Raw genomic sequence first — 7,032 nt, 5'->3', positions numbered from 1 at the left:
ATTGTTGGTGGAAAGACGGGGACATGTAAGTCATTTTTTGGCATGACACTTATCGATAGAAGGGTAACCACGATTTTTATTGTTAAAAATGTTAGCGATGGTAGTATTTTTAGATAACCGATTTTGAAGATTGAGACGTGTAGATACCCTTTGAACTAGTTTAGTATTTAGTAATTTTCCATTTCGAAGCTTCATAATTGTTTTGTTAGTGAATTATATAATAAAGGAGCAAAGATTGGCGTCCAGAATATGAACCAGCATACAATAATTTAAGTTATGTAAAATGGATAAATTTGTTCGGCTAAAAATGTCAAACGCTATCAGTATTAATTACCCGAAAAAGGTAGGGTATATCAGGGTAGGACTGATGTCTGACTAAATAGTAGAATGGGGATGAATATTGAAATACTACTTTTTGATAAATATTCCTAAAGAAATGAACTAGAGCAGTTTTCGCTCGGACACACACTCCATAATCTAGTATATTATAAGAGCATAAACTTGAACATGTATAGACATTTTTTTTTAACGAACGTAGATGCACGTAAAATAGCAAGTGGTGTCAGTCATATTATATGTATGTAGATGATAATATAACATGTATAATTTACTATTGACTCAATATATATATTTTTTTTTAATTTAAAGCAATTGAAAAGGATAAGAAATTAGATTGTATATGCTTTTACAGTTGCAATTTAAATCTATGACTTAATAGTAGCAGCCTAGATTCTCGTAACGTTGCTAACACCTTCTGCGGGTAGACTGTTTCGAAATATGACTACATCGAACAAAATACTTATCAATTTGAAATTCCCCTCAGTGTTTGGTGGGGATCTTGGGCTCAGTCTGTAGTTTTCTTTGTTTTGTTTTGTGAACTTTGGTTTGTTATTTGTTTTTTTTTTTGGTTTTTACCATCATGGCGTTTTCAGTTTATTTTCGGCTAATGATGAGAATGTTCCTTTGTATCTTTTGCCTCTTTTTGTGATCATACATTAAGCACACAACATTTAATTATTGTTTAAAATGTCGTTTTGCATCTTTATGAAACAAAACAAAAAATGGTAACAATTCTAAAAAAAATAGTAAAAAGAGCGATCACCTATTACTCTGGATCTGATGCACAGTATATAATTGAATCTTGGATTTTTCGGATAAAAATTATATTCATTTCATATTTAATACAGTATGATTAAAATCTGTTGTGCATTGCACATTTCTGGATGAATTGTTCTCATTGTTTGGCAGTAGGTTCTTTGAAATCCAGTGGCAGGTATTCATACATGTTTCGAACGCGAATAAATAAACAGTATATACAATGGGTTTGTTCTGTAAAAGTGGCCGTCTGGGATAATGGTAGGGAAAAGTTGTTGCAAATTTCTTAACGTGTAGAGATCGTGGCATTCTGTTTGTGTGGGGAGCGTCGGATTGAATTATCCCTCTGTGACTGAACGTTGCTGCATTCTTTTACATCCCGAACATCCAAACGACTGCCCTTCGTTTCCTAAGCTTAGACAAAAGTACATATATGTTTTTCACCAGTGACCATTTTGATTGATATTGCTAACCTACAGTGTGTGCATTGTCAAGGTCTTTTGTCTTTTTATAAACGAAAGTAATTTTTAAATATTGGTCTTATATAATCCAAAAAAATACCTCTTGTTTCAATTGTACGTTATAAACTTGTTACAGTTGAATGTAATTGCATCTACGTACACAAAGTACTTTTAAGAGGGCCCTCATGGGGTTTTTGATTATGTGATTACTTGGCCGTTTTTTTAATGATTATTTGATTATTAAGCCAAATATTTCATGATTATTTGATTACCTAGGACTGTATTTTTAGTTTATGATTATTTGATTACTAAAGATAAGCGAATATTTAATGATTATGTGATTATATTGGCAAAAAAATGGTGATTATGTGATTACTAGGACCCCCCCATGAGGGGCCTCTTTTAATAAATAATAACACTGTATAAGTAAGTAAGAATTATACTTCTTTTGAAATAAAAAGTTGTACGCACGATAAATATGTTTTATTAAATTCATAAACCTAATCTAACATTACTTTGTTAAGGTAAAAAGTTTAACGCACAACGAAGTTTCGCAAAAGAATTGAATCGGACATAACATTATTTTAAAGTAAACAGTGAATCGTATGATAAAGTTTCGTAACCAAACTAAAATCAAAACTTTCAAATTAAAAATAAGCTGGTCATAGTTCATATCATGTGGTTATTATATTTGGCATGCATCTTCAAATAGTATAAACTTTTGATCTATGGCTCACTTTTTATCATTTCGAAACTTCAAATTGTTTCGAAAGGTTTAACGGCGTACACACGGCGTCTCTTGTATGATCCGTTATTAATAATAGCATAGTGTTCGCGTTATTTGAACGTATATATTGAATAATTGAGTAACTATTGTCGGGAAAGATGGACAAACAAATCTTAAAATCTAGAATTTGTTTTTTGAAATGAGGCTTTGTACATGTTGTATTATGCCAACTAATCTGTATGGCACAATTCATGCATTATATACAGAGTGGATACGAAAACAGTCACGCATTTATTATACGGCTTTAAAATACAACCAGGACTCCTGCGGATAGTACATGATGATTTGAACAAAACAACTAAATACGACCAGAACACAGACAGAATATTGTATTATAGTGTCACATACGAATACAGAACAATATCATACATCATAATATAAGTATAAAAATAAAAATTTAAATCGAAGTTAAAATATCAGTTTCCAGCCATAACTGACTTATGAAACGGAAACTTTTATATATGCTGTATATTAAATACAATAGTACTAAAATAATAATATTATAATAATATGATACACTATTTGCATGCAGAGTGATCCGGATGCAGAACCGTGTACGGTTTATCATTTTTTTTTAATTTACATTTGTATTTAATCAGTTTGCACGCCAATGCAGTTTTACTGTTTCGTTTAGTTTTTCGTAGATCAATCACATTCTATAAATCCCGTTTTTTTTTTCAATATTTGTGCAATAGTTTTTGATGAATAATATACCAAACGCAGCATATGGTTGAGGCCAACACGATGTTACATTTACCTAGATAGCCATATTGACCTCGGACTTAGTCCTCAGTCTATATTCTTCCCTTATGTCTACATGTATGGAACGTCGCATCGACCTCATACAAAAGTCGATTGTTGCAAAAAGAAAAAAAACGGCCTTCAAATAAAACATTCAGTTTCTTTTCATTTAAAAAAAAAACCAACAGTAAAATGTGGAGAGAGAGAGAGTACTTTAACTAAATGTCCAAGATCAAGAACATCACTCGCCTACCTTAGTATTAAAACTTTAAATTTAACCAAATCATCGTTTAATTGTATAAGTATTAACGTGAATCTGATTGATGACGATTTAATGGATGTTTACAGGTATTAATTCTATTGAATAAGACTTTACTTAACAGCATTTTTCATCTTAATTACAAACAATTATGAATATTACACCTTTGTTAAGTGATACGTGAAGATTCATCCAAACAGATCCTGTTAAATTCATAAGAATTTTGCTAGCATTTCGTTTGATAAAATATATTAAAAACATAACAATTATGCAAGTCTTGTCTTGATATATTGATGTGGGTGAAATTTGATGAAACGAACACAGATCGACGTAAACTGACGAAAACCAAACTCGCTCAGTTTGTTGTCATAAACCATTGCAGCAAGTAGTGTCCTGTCACATTAAAGGTATGTAAATTATACTAGAATATAGTACTATTAATTTTCTAATTTTTTAATTTAAAAGTAAATAAAGAAAATATTTTTTTTTATTATCCTTTAACAGATAAAATATAGATATAATAGTAAGATAATCAGGAACATCATTGGTCTGCTTGGTGCAAACTTCTTCATTGGGAGGACATTGGCTCGAAACATAGCGGCATCGAACTACATGTACATGCTTAAAAATAGGAAAGGTCTCTAGATTTTTGATGTGGTTCGTGTTGCTCAGTCTTGAGTATTTTATGTTGTATTTTTTTTTATACTATTGTATATCTTTTGGTGGGTTTTTTTTCGTAATTTGTTTTTGCCATGGCGTTGTCAGTTTATTTTGAACTTATAACGCGCGTATAAATATGGATGTTCTTTTTGTATCTTACGCCTCTCTTTCCATTCAGTACGCAGCATTAAGCATCGGTGGCCTGGAGCTGTTATAATTGTCTGTTAATGTCCGTTTTTGTTGTAATAGCATGTCCAAAAAGAGTTTACACTACTGTATAACTTTGTTAAAGGAGAGATAAATAAGAACACTCCATCGAATACATAGAATGTAAGTCTGTTGCAAAGTATCATTGCATCGGATATTTTTCGGATAATATCCATTTGCATATTTATGATTAAATTTAGTAAGATTTAAATATGGTGGTCATTGTACATGTACACCTGCGCATATATTGTTCTGATGATTGACAGTTGGTTACTTAACCCCCAGTGGCAAATAGTTCATGGAAGTTCGGGACAAGAACAAATTAACAATAACTACAGTATACATCAATATTTATCTTTTTCTAAAATCCACATATAAATAATCATATTCCTTGGAGTGGGCATTGCTCTGAGCATTACTGATGGTCGTTAACTATTTATATTGTAGTTGTATACTATATGAAATATACTGTGACGTACAGAAAATAATATTACCATTAGATAAATAAATTCAAAATATCAGGTTGCAGTGCGTTGAGCCAAATCTAAAATATATTTTGTGAGCGTTCTGTGATGCGGTGTTGCTTGTAACTGTTTTCATGTGTTATGGGATAAAAAAAAAAAAACATGCCGTAATTGTAGAATAATGTAAATCTTTTATTTATCTTCCTACTTTTTTTCCTGTGAAGTATTTGACAAAGTTTATAAAATGTCTTTTTTTGTAAAACCTCAACTTTTGCAACTGACATTAAATATTCTAGTTATACAACATGTAAAGGTTTAATATATCTACGCAGTTGTTTCAATAAGTTCAAACACTGTATCATTTAGTAAGAAATTAAACGTCTCTTGAATTTAAAAGTTTAATGTACGATGAAATAAATTTCGTTAAAGAACCGAATCGAAACACACGTCAACATTCTTTGAAGTAAATAGTTGAACGTACGAAGAAATTTCGTTTAAACCCAAATCAAATTTTTAAATAAACAAAATACATGTATGCATGAGTGATAAATATATATTATATAGATATATAAATAACATAAATGTAAAAGGTTAGATTTGATACCATGTGGTGAACTTATTATCTTTTAAATACATCTTATCATATTTTAAACTCTTTGGCCCAGATTTTATAATTTTGAATTTTAAAATTGCATCGAAAGTGGTAATGCAAATTAGTTAGTTTCGCTACTTCATTCAAACGTTGAGGAAATTAATACAAGTAGCTGCCATCATAAGGTAATTATCACTAAAACGTTACAATTACTAATTTACTACTCGGTATGTAATATTAGCCTATGTTTCCTGGCTCATTACTCTAGCCTATCGACGAAGTATTAGATTGGGTCAGGATGCCAGGCTAGATTAAATGTCCGAGGAGTACCGAACGTGTGTGGTATACATGAAAAAAAAAGGTAAAGTTGCAAAGCGTCACAATCGGTGAAGTCACAGGAAGAATGGTGTTTGGGCGATTTTGAAAGTTGCCGATAAATTTGTGGTAAAGGTTGACTTGGAATCAGCCGACAATGCAATCGATTTAGGGATAGCCATCAAAGTATGCATTATTTTTAATCACGTGGAGTCGTTTTTATATCACAATTTTTAATGAATAATGGAAAATGGTATCTTTACGTCAAAGATACAGCAACTCAATGACAAAAATGGCTTTTAAAAGATGTTTCGATGTTAAAAATAATATGTTCAACATTTAATGAATATCTTTACAATTAGTCAATAATTTTTAAAAAATTATCAATTATTTACAAATCAAATACTTTTATAGTTTTACAAAATGTACAACATACACAAAATGACAAAACAAAAATGTTGCACAAAACTACTGACGTCAGAGGATTTTTTTTAATAATGACCGGTAAATAAATTCGTGGCAGGTTAAAGCAAATTTTTAAAAGTGAAGCTGACCTACGGATTTTCTCGTTGTGTTGAAGACTCAGTGGAGGCCTTTAACGGTTTTCTGCTTCTTGTCGGGTTGTTGTCTATTTTACGCATTCCCTGTTTCCATACTAATTTTTATTGATAATTATGCTCAAAACAATTTCTCTTCTTTTTCAGAATCAATCATGATTTTCTTGCGTGTAAGTATATATTATAATACTTGATACCTTATCATTCTGTAACATTTTCCTATTTAATACTTTTAATTAATCATTTTATTTGGTTGATAAACCCAGTTGTTATGGTATTTCCTTTGCCGAATCTTACATTAAAAACCGCTTGAATTTTATAAGTGGGAGAGGAATTTGTAAGAAGAAATCCCTTGTATTCCAATCCTAATAAAACTTTCCTATTGTAAAGTTTGTGTTAATATTTTCATAATACAATATTTTTAACACCGAATTTATGTGCAACTTCCTCTGGTAATTTTTAGTCTTATATTATGTTTTTTTTTATTTGGTTCATTTATGTTTCGGAGTTAAGAGTGACGTCAATTTTCTCTAAACTAGTACACATTTTTTGTAAAAGGGCCAGTCGAAGCCCACATTCGAGTGCGAAATTTTCCCCGTGTGTTGAAGAGCCATTGGTCTGTGTTCTTTTCTTTGATCTGTCTGACAAAATATTACCGTTTGAATTCTTAACTGTATTATGTATCCTTGTTATTACCAAATAGCGATACTTGCCTCCTTTTTAATGTGTGTCTTTGTCTTGTATTAGACTAGCCTCCCGTATTTTGTACATTGACTAAACATAAATTATAGATAAACAATTATTAAATAATACATTACTTAGTTATGAACGAAATACTGCAGTTCAATCTAGTACTTGTTATACTAACATGACCAATGTACAGTGAATAAACAC

Source organism: Mytilus galloprovincialis, chromosome 7, assembly GCF_965363235.1.
Source record: "Mytilus galloprovincialis chromosome 7, xbMytGall1.hap1.1, whole genome shotgun sequence".
In the NCBI taxonomy this organism is placed as follows: domain Eukaryota; kingdom Metazoa; phylum Mollusca; class Bivalvia; order Mytilida; family Mytilidae; genus Mytilus; species Mytilus galloprovincialis.
Note: the sequence above shows the minus strand (reverse complement) of the source record.